Raw genomic sequence first — 14,455 nt, 5'->3', positions numbered from 1 at the left:
GAGGATTGGAAATAAATCCAACCAAACTTCAAGGGGCTTCTACCTTACTGAAATTTCTAGCATTGCTTATTTTTATTTTCAAAATAGTTTTCATTTTCTTTCTGAAACATCTAATGCCTGTATCTTGTCTTTGAGACACAGTGTTCTCTCTTCCATTTGATTCAATACATTGGCGAGGATTCTCCTCTGAGGTTTCTGACTTCTGGGAATATACATGTTGATATTTATTTTAGTTTTGCTTTTCTTAGGAGAGTAAATTTCTTTTTACAGCATTCATTCAGGAATTTATGCATATCTTCCTAGAGTTCCTTGAACATATCCATAATTGCTATTTTGAAATCATTACATGGTATATCAGCTAGTTTGGTTTTCTAAGGAATTATTATGATAGACATGCTATTTATGGGTAGACATGTTGTCTTAGTTATTTGTTTGTGTTATTGTGTTGGAACCTAGGCATCTAGAGTTAGATATTTGATAGAATCTCTTAGTATGTATTTATTTTGTTTTGTTTGCTGTTATATCAACTTGCCAAATTGTCAACCTAGTGAATTATGATTTGTGTTCAGTCTAACGTTTCTGTCACTTCATGTGAGAATGGGGTAACAGAAGTGTTCAAATCTCTCCAAGGGATAAGTGCAACTTCAGAACACAAGAACAGATTTTTGAGGGCCTACAAGTTCCTCTTCATAAGGCTGTGCAGCCTTGCTCTGTAGAAGCTAACCATGTTCTATAGTCAGTCTTTGGGATCAGCAGTGGGGTTAATAGTAGGAGTGATTGGTATATTGTTAGAGAGAGGTGTGGGTCTACACCATTCTCAGGTAGAGATAGGTATAGTAGAGATGAGGCTAGGGTTTCTCTCTGGAATCAGAGATGCTAAACTATCATAAGTTTCCTAGACACATTGTTAGGAATAATGAAAGACTATCTCAGGAAGTCTCTTTCTGAAGCCATACTCTTGGATGCCATATGATTTCAAAGTTTAATTGTGTTGCATTAGCTGGTAGATAGGTAGGGAGATTACATTTGAAGGTCTCTACTTGATTTTTCAAGACTCCTCCATTTTTAACTTTCTGAATTGCCTAGAGTTGGTTGAGAATTACTGAAAAACTTCTTTGTAAGTAATCAAGAATATTAACTCAGAATTAATTACGTAATTAACAAGAATATTACTCAGTCTTCCATAGAAGTGACTTAATTTTGTGATTGCTGGATCAGGTTCAGTAGACATGCATTCTCTGTCTGTTGCTAGTTGTTAACAACTTCATGTTTACCCTTCCAATCTTGCTATTTTGTCATTTTATCCTATGTATCATCTATTCTATTCCTGTCAAAAACTCTTAGGTTTCAACCAACTGTTTTTTATTTCTAAGGAAGACCATTCTTTGCTTCATTCTTTTGTCACTACCAAGTCTTCATTTCCCATAAGACTCATGATTTGTACAGCTTCCCTTTCAATACTGTGAACTCATTACCACCTCAGCCTGAAATATGAATGCGTAAATTGGCATTTTCTCTTATTCTTTTCTAGTTAAAATGTACTTCTCAATAACACATTCCAATAATCTTACTCTGAACAAAAATCTTCTAACACACTTCAAACTTCTTAGTGTAAAAATTTAAGAATACTTTAGGGACAATAAATATTCTACTGTTGCTAATATTTAAATAGTTCTGGGGAAGGAAAGAGAAACTTAATTTTAGTTTTTAATTGAGATAAATGTGTTAAATGTGTACTTCTTCTATCTTCATCATGAAATAATTGCCATGTTTTTTCCAATTTATGGTCTAGAAAACTGGTTTTTCCATAACCATGTAGGTATAAATTAATAGAATCAATGTTGTAACTAGAAATATCTTCAGAAATTATATACTTCTCCAGAAGAGACTTGGGCTTTGCCTAGAATCACAGTATCTTACTAGGTGGATATAAACTGTTAGCAACTTGTGATGGTTTAATGTACAACTTTTGACTTCATAGTGTGCATTTTAAACGTGCTAAATTTCCTCTCCAAGGGACAGCATAGTAGAGTGCTATATTCCACAAACATTCAATGGAAACTATACCTTTATTTTGAATTTTGATATGGTAAGAAGATATTGAAAGATGTTGTGCAGAAGAAGCAGCAGAAAGCTAAGCTTCCAGACAGTAATAAAATCAAGAGAAGATACAATACTCTTATGTGTGGTAAGTTCCTAAAGCTATTGTGTTTATTAAGGCTTGGTATATTTGATGCATTTTCATATTACTTTTAATAGTGGACTTATACACATACAGCCCAACTATATAATAAAGGGGTATCTACATGCAGGGGCACACCCTGAAATCTCCCTTATCCCACAGTATATACTCTGTATCTATTTTGAAAGCGCCATGAAAAGGCATTTTAAAATCTAGTTTCAAACACCTTGCTACAGATGATCTTTAAATTTAGATATTGCTTTTTAAAGAAATTATCTGACAGATTTCCAATGTCTCTATATAATGATTCTTTGACATGGGTTTTGCTTTCTTGATCTACTATGTCTATTAAATGGCCAAATCTTAACACTGCAAATATTATTGAATTATTTCAGTTATGGGAGTGAAAAATTGTCATTCAGATAAAAGAAAAATACTTCATAGACAGTCACCATTTCAAGTTTCAGATGAGTTTTAGACCATACCAGTAGACCAGTCTTCCATAGATTAATCTTTACAGCACAAGTGTACTCAACTCTGATATGATGCAAACTACCATGTTATCTGGCAAAGGTAAACATAGATATGATGAGAGCTTTGGCTATTTACAGGAATTCTCTAGAAATGTCACAATACTTTTTCATCTGGCATCTAGTAATCATTTCTAGACACAGTTGCTGTTTCCATACAAGTAATATTAGTTGTAAAATTTTGTGAAACTAGAGGAAAGGCAAGAGAAAAATGTAATTATATAATCTCAAAAAATAACTAAATACCAAAATTTTGAGATCAATGATATTGTTGTCCAAGGTTCTTAAGACAATAATTTCATAGATCTCTCAGAACTTAAATATTTACTATAAATTTAAATAATCTGGCACTAACAGTTACAGATTACCATCAAGAAAGAAAACAGATTAAAAATCAACAAAGGTAAAAGACTAATAGTGAAGATATCTAAAAATAATAATAACATAATGAGTTACAAGTTTCTCATTGGTTTCTTATAGCAGTTACTCATGTATAATACTGAATTTGTTCCAGAAACAGTCTATGCTACGTGTATAGAGTATTTTCAAAAATGAAAACTTATATAGTCATAGAATCTAAACATAGAAAGCCCATGGATTTGACTATTCATTCAAAGGCCAGCATTACTAGTGGTTAAATGGATATTATGTGGTTATTTTCCTCAACATAAATTACACTATCAGTAGAAACATCTGGTATAGTAGCATATGACTATATTTTCAGCAGAGGCAAGACAAGGAAGGTCATGAGCATATGGTCATACTGAGATACACAGCATGCTCTAGGCCTGCCAAAGCTATACAGTAAGATTGCAATTCCTAAGGTAAACCATGAACAAACTGAACACTGCCTATAAGAAATCACAGTTGAACTTCTTAGGATCTGGTGTGAACCAATTGAAGATTAAACTCACTTTGCAATGAGTAAAGTTTACCTATCCCAGACATGCTGAGTCAAGGTCTCTTTTAATAAGCACTCAAAAGTAGGAGATCGGTGATTCACATAAGACATGTCTCCATATATTTCTCAAAAAGAATAGCTCAAAGTTGAGACTGCAATTATGTTCACATGTGACAAGTCTGCTATCTATATTTACTGTTGAAAATCTTTGACAACCTCGATGAGATTAGAGCAAATTTTTTACTATAAAAGCTTTTGAGAATGTTTTATCATTCAACACTTGATTCTCAAGTCCTGAATTAGACATTGCTATGTTCCATGCAACTGCAAAATCCAACATTAAGTAGCTGTTTGTCATGAAGGCACTTGTGACAGTCCCTGTTCTGTAACTGTGTGTCAAGGAAACTTTAATCCCAAAGCTTAAAGATGTAACAAACACACCCTCTACCATGAGTCCATATTAAAGAAATGGATAGATAGTAATACATAGGAGAGGGAAGTAGTGCGGATCGTTATTCAAAAAATCCTACAGAGGGCTTGATCATCCATACAAAAAAGACTATTAAATCCTAGGTTTCTCCCCTTCTTATTTATATAATCCAGACATATATTTAACCTCTTCATTACTGAGTTTCTGAACTACAAAAAATACGTAAAAAACACTTACAGTTTGTGGAAAGTATTAAGACAATATATGTATAATGCAGTGGAGAATGATAAAATTAAGGACACAAAATAACTTTAAACAGTATTATTTATGGAGTGAGTGTTTACAAGGGAGACTTGTAAACACTCATGAGGATAATAATAGACTGTGTTTTAAGTACTTCACATACCTTCTATTGTTTTTATTCTTAATATTTTTATTTTCTATATTCTTTGTTTACATTCCAAATGATTTCCCCCTTCCCGGATCCCCCCTCCCCATATGTCCCATAAACCTTCTTCTCTCCATACCTTCTCCAATCACCTCCCTCCTTTTTCTCTGTCCTTATATTCCCTTCCAATGCTAGATCAATCCTATCCAGGATCTGGACCCTCTCCATACATCTTCATGGGAGTCATTTGTTATGCATTTTGTGCCTTGGGTATTCAGGGCTTCTGGGCTAATTAATATCCACTTATCAGAGATTGCATTCCATGTGTATTCTTTTGTGATTGGGTTACCTCACTTAGGATGATATTTTCCAGATCAAACCATTTGCCTAAAAATTTTGTGAATTCATTGTTTCTAATTGCTTAGTAGTATTCCATTGTGTAAATATAACACATTTTCTGTATCCATTCCTCCTTCTTTCTTTTTTTTTTTAAAATTTCATTTGATATATTTTTTATTTACATTTCAAATGATTTCCCCCATTACTGGTCCCCCACTCCCGAAAGTCACATAAGCCCCCTTCCCTCCCCTATTTTCCCACCCACCCCTTCCCACTTCCCTGTTCTGGTTTTGCCCTATACTGCTACACTGAGTCTTTCTAGAACCAGGGGACACTCCTCTGTTCTTCTTGTACCTCATTTGATGTGTGGATTAAGTTTTGGGTATTCCAGTTTCCAGGCTAATATCCACTTATTAGTAAGTGCATAGCATGATTGATCTTTTGAGATTGGGTTACCTCACTTAGTATAATGTTCTCCAGCTCCATCCATTTGCCTAAGAATTTCATGAATTCATTGTTTCTAATGGCTGAATAGTACTCCATTGTGTATATATACCACATGTTTTGCATCCATTCATCTGTTGAGGGACACCTGGGTTATTTCCAGATTCTGGCTATTATAAATAGGGCTGCTATGAACTTAGTGGAGCATATATCCTTATTACATGCTGGGGAATACTCTGGGTATATCCCCAGGAGTGGTATAGCAGGATCTTTCGGAAGTGACGTGCTCAGTTTTCTGAGGAACCACAAGAGTGATTTCCAGAGTGGTTGTAACAATTTGCAATCCCACCAGCAGTGGAGGAGTGTTTCTCTTTCTCCACTTCTTCGCCAACACCTGCTGTCTCCTGAATTTTTAATCATAGCCATTCTGACTGGTGTAAGGTGAAATCCCAGGGTTGTTTTGATTTGCATTTCCCTGATGATTAATGAAGTTGAGCATTTTTTAAGATGTTTCTCCACCATCCAAAGTTCTTCAGGTGAGAATTCTTTGTTTAACTCTGTACCCCACTTTTTAACAGGCTTATTTGGCTTTCTGGGGTCTAACTTCTTGAGTTCTTTATATATATTAGATATTAGCCCTCTATCTGATATAGGGTTGGTGAAGATCTTTTCCCAATTTGTTGGTTGCCTATTTGTCCTTTTGATGGTGTCCTTTGCCTTACAGGAACTTTGTAATTTCATGAGGTCCCATTTGTCAATTCTTGATCTTAGAGCATAGGCTATTGGTGATCTGTTCAGAAACTTTCCCCCTGTACTGATGTCCTCAAGGGTCTTCCCCAGTTTCTTTTCTATTAGCTTCAGAGTGTCTGGCTTTATTTGGAGATCCTTGATCCTTTTGGAGTTGAGCTTAGTACAAGGAGACAAGAATGGATCAATTCCCATTCTTCTGCATGCTGACCTCCAGTTGAACCAGCACCATTTGTTGAAAAGGCTATCTTTTTTCCATTGGATGTTTTCAGTCCCTTTGTCGAGGATCAAGTGGCCATAGGTGTCTGGGTTCATTTCTGGATCTTGAATCCTGTTCCATTGATCCACCTGCCTGTCACTGTTCCAATACCATGCAGTTTTTTTTATGTTTCTTTTTTTAATTAATTTATTGATATATTTATTTACATTTCAAATTTTAACACTATTGCTCAGTAGTTTTGCTTGAGGTCAGGGATACTGATTCCCCCAGAATTTCTTTTGTGGTTGAGAATAGTTTTAGCTATCCTGGGTGTTTTGTTATTCCAGATGAATTTTAGAATTGCTCTTTCTAATTCTATGAAGAATTGAGTTGGGATTTTGATGGGTATTGCGTTCAATTTGTATATTGCTTTTGGCAAAATGGCCATTTTAACTATATTAATCCTGCCGATCCATGAGCATGGCAGATTTATCCATTTTTTGAGGTCATCTTCCATTTCCTTCTTCAGAGTCTTGAAGTTCTTGTCATACAGATCTTTCACATGTTTGGTAAGAATCACCCCAAGGTACTTTATACTGTTTGTGGCTATTGTGAAGTGTGTCAGTTCCCTAATTTCTTTTTCAGCCTGCTTATCCTTTGAGTATAGGAAGCCACTGATTTGCTTGAGTTGATTTTATAACCAGCCACTTTGCTTAAGTTGTTTTAAGTTGTAGGAGTTCTCTAGTGGAGTTTTTTGGGTCACTTAGGTAGACTATCATATCATCTGCAAATAATGATAGTTTGACTTCTTCCTTTCCAATTCTTATCCCTTTGACCTCCTCATGTTGTCTAATTGCCCGAGCTAGTACCTCAAGTACAATATTGAAAAGATAAGGAGAAAGTGGGCAGCCCTGTCTAGTCACTGATTTTAGTGGGATTGCTTCAAGTTTCTCTCCATTTAGTTTGATGCTGGCTACTGGTTTGCTATATATTGCTTTTACTATGTTTAGTTATGGGCCTTGAATTCCTGTTTGTTCCAGGACTTTAAGTATGAAAGGATGCTGAATTTTGTCAAATGTTTTTCAGCATCCAATGAAATGACCATGTGTTTTTTTCATTGAGTTTGTATATGTAGTGGATTGCATTTTTGGATATCCGTATATTGAACCAATCCCTGGAATAAAGCCTACTTGATCATCGTGGATGATTATTTTTATGTGTTCTTGAATTCAGTTGGCAAGAATTTTATTGAGTATTTTTGCATCGATGTTCATAAGGGAAATTGGTCTGAAGTTCTCTTTCTTTGTTGGATCTTTGTGTGGTTTTGGTATCAGTGCAATTGTGGCTTCATAGAAGGAATTTGGTAGTGTTCCTTCTGTTTCTATTTTGTGGAATAGTTTGAAGAGTATTGGTGTTAGGTCTTCTATGAAGGTCTGATAGAATTCTGCACTGAAGCCATCTGGTCCTGTGCTTTTTTTGGTTGGAAGGCTTTCTATGACCCCTTCTATTTCTTTAGGGGTTATGAGACTGCTTAGATGATCTATTTGGTCCTGATTTAATTTTGGTATTTGGTATCTGTCTAGGAAATTGTACATTTCCACCAGATTCTTCCGTTGTGTTGAGTATAGGCTTTTGTAGTAGGATCTGGTGATATTTTGAATTTCCTCAGTTTCTGTTGTTATATCTCCCATCTCATTTCTAATTTTGTTAATTTGGATACTTTCTCTGTGCCCTTTGGTCAGTCTGGCCAAGTGTCTATCTACCTTGTTGATTTTCTCAAAAAACCAGCTCCTGGATTCATTGATTCTTTGTATGGTTCTCTTTGTTTCCACTTGACTGATTTTAGCCCTCAGTTTGATGATTTCCTGTCTTCTACTCCTCCTGGGTGAATTGGCTTCTTTTTGTTCCAAGGCTTTCAGGTGTGTCATTAAGCTTCTAGTGTATGCACTCTCCATTTTCTTTTTGGAGGCACTCAAGGCTATGAGTTTTCCTCTTAGCACTGCTTTCATTATTTCCCAAAGATTTGGGTATGTTGTGCCTTCATTTTCATTAAATTCTAAAAAGTATCTGATTTCTTTCTTTATTTCTTCTTTGGCCAAGGTGTCATTGAGTAGATTATTGTTCAGCCTCCATGTGTATGTGAGCTTTCTGTTGTTTTTGTTGCCATTGAAGACCACTCTTACTCCATAGTGATCAGATAGGAGGCCTGGGATTAGTTTGATCTTCTTGTATTTGTTGAGGTCTATCTTGTGACCAATTATATGGTCGATTTTGGAGAAGGTACCATGTGGTGCTGAGAAAAAGGTATATTCTTTTGTTTTAGGGTGAAATGTTCTATAAATATCAGTCAAGTTTTGGTCCAAAGCTTCAATTAGTTTTATTGTGTCCCTGTTTAGTTTCTGTTTTCCTGATCGGTCCATTGAGGAGAATGGAGTGGTTGAAGTCACCCACAATTATTGTTTTAGGTGCAATGTGTGCTTTGAGCTTTAGTAAAGTTTCTTTTACAAATGAGGGTGCCCTTGCATTTGGTGCATAGATGTTCAGAATTGAAAGTTCTTCTTGGTGGATTTTTCCTTTGACCAGCAAGAAGTGTCCTTCTGTATCTCTTTTAATGACTTTAGGTTGTAAGTCAATTTTATCTGATATTAGAATGGCTACTCTGGCTTATTTCCTGAGACCTTTGACTTGTAAAATTGTCTTCCAGCCTTTTACTCTAAGGTAGTTTTTTTCTTTGACATTGAAGTGTGTTCCGTGCATGCAGCAAAATATAGGGTTCTGTTTCCTTATCCAGTCTGTTAGTCTATGTCTTTTTATTGGGGAGTTGAGTCCATTGACATTAGGAGATATTAAGGAATAGTGATTATTACTTCCTGTCATTTTTGATGTTATTTTTATATTTGAGTGTACAGAGCCATATTGGGGCAGTCTTGCACTTGGTCAGAGTTTGACTTTGGTCAAGGTTAACTTCTCCCAGTTAGCCAGGATTCTGCTCCACTTAGGGTGGAGCGCACGTAGTAAAGGTTAAGTTCATTGTTCTTCCTGGTATAGGGATTCCTGAATTAAACAGGTGACCCACCCAGCTGCCGGAGCAGTCAAGACGAAGACCTCCAAGAGAAGCTAGACAACTTCCACCGGAACTCAGCCTGGAGTCTGGGGGAAGGGTTTGCCCGAACTGTTAAAAGGTCCGGCGCCATTAAAGTTTACGGCTTTGATCAGTGAACATTGACTTAGCCGTACGGTCTGTTCGCCGCTCTTCCCTATGACCCCAAAATTCTCTCAACAGGTAACCCGGTTTACATGTAGCTGCTGGCGGCTACATAGTGGCGCCCAACGTGGGGCGACCTGGCACGAGAGAATTTCTTGAGGTAGCCCTATCCAGCGAAGCTTCGCGGAAAAGGTGAAAATTAATGGTGTCCGCACGGTAAGCAACATAGAGGGCAAAACTAGCGCTAGTGAATTCGTGTCTATGGTTGTGAGTGCAGGAATGGATACAGTTTTTCAAGCATACTGCGTGGACCCAGCGCAGGACTGCTTGGGTTGATAAGATAGGGAAATATGGGGAAGGAATTTGGTAGGCATTTGCCCAAAGCTCGTAAGAGCTGATTTCGGCGAAAAGAAAGGGGTTTTTAAAAATAGGCATATGTCCACAGCTTCTAAGAGCTGTTTAAAGAGGAAAATGGATGCAATTGCTTAACAAGCACGCTTAACTTTCTGTGTATCTTTCCGTGTTTGTCCCGGTGCACCGACTGTCTATGTGTATGTTTATGTCCTCTCTGTGTCTTTGTGTGAATGACTGTTTCATGTTTAAAAGAAAAATTGGTAAAGATTACATCTGCTGGTAACCTCTTGAGCTAGCCACAGTTTGTGTGGGGATTGATTCAAAGCCACGCTGCAGCAGCGTAGCTCACTCACCCAAGAGGCAAGCGTGGCTGGGGAAAAAGCCGCTCTTAAAAGCCCAGAAACCTCGAGATTTGGGAAGACTTTGGTTTGGCTTGTGAAATTCATGTAGTCGCTTTATACTTGTTTCTAATTGGTTTTAATGATATAAGGCTTTACATTTCTTGACTAAAGAGTTATAAATTAATTGGTTATTATGTAAAAGGTATAGTGTTATTAAGAAAAGGTTAGTTTAAAACTGGTGATTCAGTGTTAGAGCTATCTTAACTAACTACACGTGGCCTAACGCCACTCATGCCTTGTTCTTGTTTATAATTGGATTTAAAGGTATATTTTGCATGTCTTGACTATAGAGTATTGGCTTAAGTCACTGCACATGATTTAAAAGGTATAATGTTATTAACAAAAGTTAGGTTAAGGCTGGTAGTTTAGGGTAGTCGCCATTTTGAACACGTGGCATGATGGTTAAGGCTGGTAGTTTAGGGTAGTCGCCATTTTGAACACGTGGCATGACGATTAAGGCTGGTAGTTTAGGGTAGTCGCCATTTTGAACACCACGTGGCATGACGCAATCCAGGAAATACAGGCCTTTGGGACGCTCCTAAATTGGCATGGTGTTTCATGTGAATCTTGGCCTGGAGATTAGACTTAATGAAGATTAAGATTTAAAATATTGTCTCTTTAATAAGTTACACTGTTATACACTTGAACATAAGAACTGGCATACAAACCTTGTGCTGTAAATATGTGTTTGCCATTAATTTTAAAGAAAATAGATTGTTTAAAATTGAGATTTGCTTCCAAAATTACAATTGTGCTCTAATATTGCAAGAAAACATTGAGTTACAATAAAAATCAGTGTGTCATTGGCTACAGTTTTCAGTTTGCAGGCTCGTAATTAACATTTTGTAATTAAGATAATTTTGAGAGTGATACAGCTATGGGTTTTAGGGGCCCATTGCCTCTTTTCCACAAGTTTATAGGCTACAATGGTAGGAGCAAAATTTAACCCTCCAAAATTAAAAAGGAGATCTCAGTGAAAATGTATTTGATATCAAGCAGGTTCCTTTGACCGTGGAATTACAGGTTTCTTTTGTTTAATCCTCAACTTCCTTGTAGGTTTGGTTCTGGTCTTAGATAAAAGGCTCAGATTAGAAGATATTTACATTTGAGGAATCTCATACAAAGTCCTTGCCAAGGACTCAAGGTGGATCCTAGGGCAGATAAAAAAATTTACATTTGAGTTAATGCAAAGCTTAGAGCTGCCTCAGGGGAAGCTAGTGAGGAAGTTTTGAGAAATTGTTTCTGCCTTACAGGCCCCACCTAGGGAGTGTTTGGCTTTAAAAAAAAAAAAAAAAAAAAAAAAAAAAGGTTTTTGACTTATCCAGGTGTGGGTTAAAATGCAGTTCAAATCTATGAAAGGTCAAGGAGGCTATAAAGGCATTAACATTTGGCCTGTCTACTCCCTATAAAATTATTGTAAATTTAAAGGGTTGGTTTTTTACTTTACATTCTGATAATTATAAAAGCATTTGCTTCTAATTTTAAAGAAACAACAAAGCAATTTCATTAGAAAGTTTTTGCCTCAAGGAATGGCTAACAGCCTTATGTCCTGTGAAAAAAAAATGTTTGTCTCTCTTTCAATACAAGAGTTAGGATCTTACATTTTTCAGTCTATAATCATAGAATGTTTGTTACAGGCCCTTGCTCCTATAGACTTTTAGAATTTTTAGGTAAATGGCTTTCAAAGGTTGTTAAGATATATTAATTGGCTTTATCTTATTTACCTCATTTTAAGCTTGCCACAGAAGGTCTTAAACCTCTGTTTTCAAGGTAGGAAACGTTTGTTCCTTGCTTCAAGCAACAATCAAATTTATTATTAATGGTTGGTCTATTACATGGCAAGCATTTTTAGGCAAAATTAATAATTGTTATCCAAAAGATAATTTGTACTATCAGATCACATGTTTATTCCTTTAAGTTTCTCCCTGCTTCAACACAGATACCTGAATTGGGTGCTATAGCAGCTATTTTTAAGATGTTAAAGGTCAAGCTTTTAATAATAGTAGATATACATAGCTCATGGTCTATAATTGCTTAAAATTGGTCCATTTTTAATACTGCTAATTCTTAATTTCTACAGTTTATACAAATGTGATTCAAATTTCTAAGAACAAAGGATATGTTCTCTAAATGACTGTCCTTTAGGTATTTGAAATAATTTTATATTTTGTGCACATCAAATTATAAAGATTTGTTCTTGATGTCCTCAATTTCTACCTCTACCACGTAATGGTGTTAATCCTAGAGGACTTAGTTATTACAGATAAATGATATTCATATTTCTAATTTAGAAGATTAAAAAATATGTACATGTGACTAATGATTCATTTTTAGGCTGTCTAGTTGCAACTGCTCTAACAGAAAAAGCAACTATATTTTATATAATTACATAGTTATTGCCTATGTTATGGTTTATACTTTGTGTTCCAACTTAAATTAATAAAACAATATCTTCTTGGAAGAAAGAAGAGAGGGGAAATTGTGTCCCTGTGCATATAATTTAAATTATGCTTGCATGTTTTTAAAAAAAAATTTAAAATTTAGATGCCAAGAAACTCCTTGCTAAATGTATATGACATCTTGTAATTAGGCATATTGATATCTAGGTGAAATGAAGGAATTCACTTACTAACATATGCCATGATCCTGATTTAATATTGGGGGAGAAGGCATGTCCTCTGTTTTTTCCACAGAATGCTGCAGAAGATATGCTGACTGTGTGCTTGCTGAATGCCCAGACCATGGTAACATAAGAGCTATATTGGATATATGTTCTTGACTTACCTCAATTGTTAAATGTCCCAGGTTAGATAAATTGCCTAGCTTCAAGCTTTTAGACTTTGTGGGGCAGAACATGGAGACTGTTATGCTAGCTTAGGAAAAATTAATTAGAAGAGTTAAAATGACTCTTCTCCTTATTGTGCTCAGCTGACTCAACCATAGACTGGTCTAGAAATAATTCCAATTTTGAAGATTCCAATTTTGAAGATGGCTAACAATCTTCAGCCAGCTGTGTTAATTTAACATATAGTCTCCACTTTTCCTGAGAAGTAACAGCATATCTCTTGATTCACAAGGCTACCTCTCCCACCTCAGAGGCCAAGCTTTGGATCCTTAAAGTTGTTAATTTACAACTGAATTGGATACTTCTGGGACAAGTTAATCCTATTCCACCTTTAACTCTTGACCTTGTCTGTTAAGCAGACTGGCTGTCTCCACCCAGGCTCACCTGGATGGAGAGATTACATGTCTGTTAAAGACACTTGCAGACCCCCCTGGCTTCAAAACTTACACAAGTGGATCTCCAAAGAGGGAGCCACATAGAACTCAGATCTATGTGTGTTTGTTTTTGAACAAACATGGGTACCAGCGAGACGTGCGAGGCAAAGCACTGCATGGGGAGGTGAATTTCTGCTTCTGAGTCCCCAGGAAGTACACCTAATTGCATAGGGGTTAACGTCGAGAGGCTGTCCTTAAAATAATAAGGGAGCCTATTACCCCTCCTCTGAAAAAGACGTTATACAATATTTAAGAGGAATTACGGTCAATGCTTCCCCTCCTGGTTAAGGCCCGCCTTCTTATGAAGGATATTTATCCACTTGTTTTCTACCTCCTCGTGTTCAAATTAATAAAAAAAGGGAGGACATGTACAGAGCCATATTGGGGCAGTCTTGCACTTGGTCAGAGTTTGACTTTGGTCAAGGTTAACTTCTCCCAGTTAGCCAGGATTCTGCTCCACTTAGGGTGGAGCGCACGTAGTAAAGGTTAAGTTCATTGTTCTTCCTGGTATAGGGATTCCTGAATTAAACAGGTGACCCACCCAGCTGCCGGAGCAGTCAAGACGAAGACCTCCAAGAGAAGCTAGACAACTTCCACCGGAACTCAGCCTGGAGTCTGGGGGAAGGGTTTGCCCGAACTGTTAAAAGGTCCGGCGCCATTAAAGTTTACGGCTTTGATCAGTGAACATTGACTTAGCCGTACGGTCTGTTCGCCGCTCTTCCCTATGACCCCAAAATTCTCTCAACAGGTAACCCGGTTTACATGTAGCTGCTGGCGGCTATCTTCTTTTGGGTTTGATGAAAGAAGGTAACTATCTTGCTTTTTCCAGGGTGTCACTTCCCTCCTTGTATTGGAGTTTTCCTCCTATTATTCTTTGTAGAGCTGTGTTTGTGGAAAGATAGTGTGTACATTTGGTTTTGTCATGGAATATCTTGGTTTCTCTATCTGTGGTGATTGAGTGTTTTGCTGGGTATAGTTGTCTTGGCTGACATTTGTGTTCTCTTAGAGTCTGCATGAGATCTGCCCAGGATCTCCTAGCTTTTATGGTCTCTGGTG

General features: G+C 36.7%; 1 long non-coding RNA gene across 1 annotated transcript; it reads left to right on the top strand.

The window, feature by feature from the left end:
* Positions 1-9,064: 9,064 nt before the first annotated feature.
* LOC127685344 (uncharacterized) lies at positions 9,065-14,084 on the top strand. The gene is made up of 2 exons (XR_007977846.1): positions 9,065-9,321; positions 14,025-14,084. It is a non-coding gene; the product is annotated as an uncharacterized LOC127685344 (long non-coding RNA).
* Positions 14,085-14,455: the final 371 nt, after the last annotated feature.

This window comes from Apodemus sylvaticus, chromosome 5 (genome assembly GCF_947179515.1).
Source record: "Apodemus sylvaticus chromosome 5, mApoSyl1.1, whole genome shotgun sequence".
Classification (NCBI taxonomy): domain Eukaryota; kingdom Metazoa; phylum Chordata; class Mammalia; order Rodentia; family Muridae; genus Apodemus; species Apodemus sylvaticus.
The sequence above is the reverse complement of the archived record's forward strand: the minus strand, read 5'-3'. Positions and strand labels throughout refer to the sequence as shown.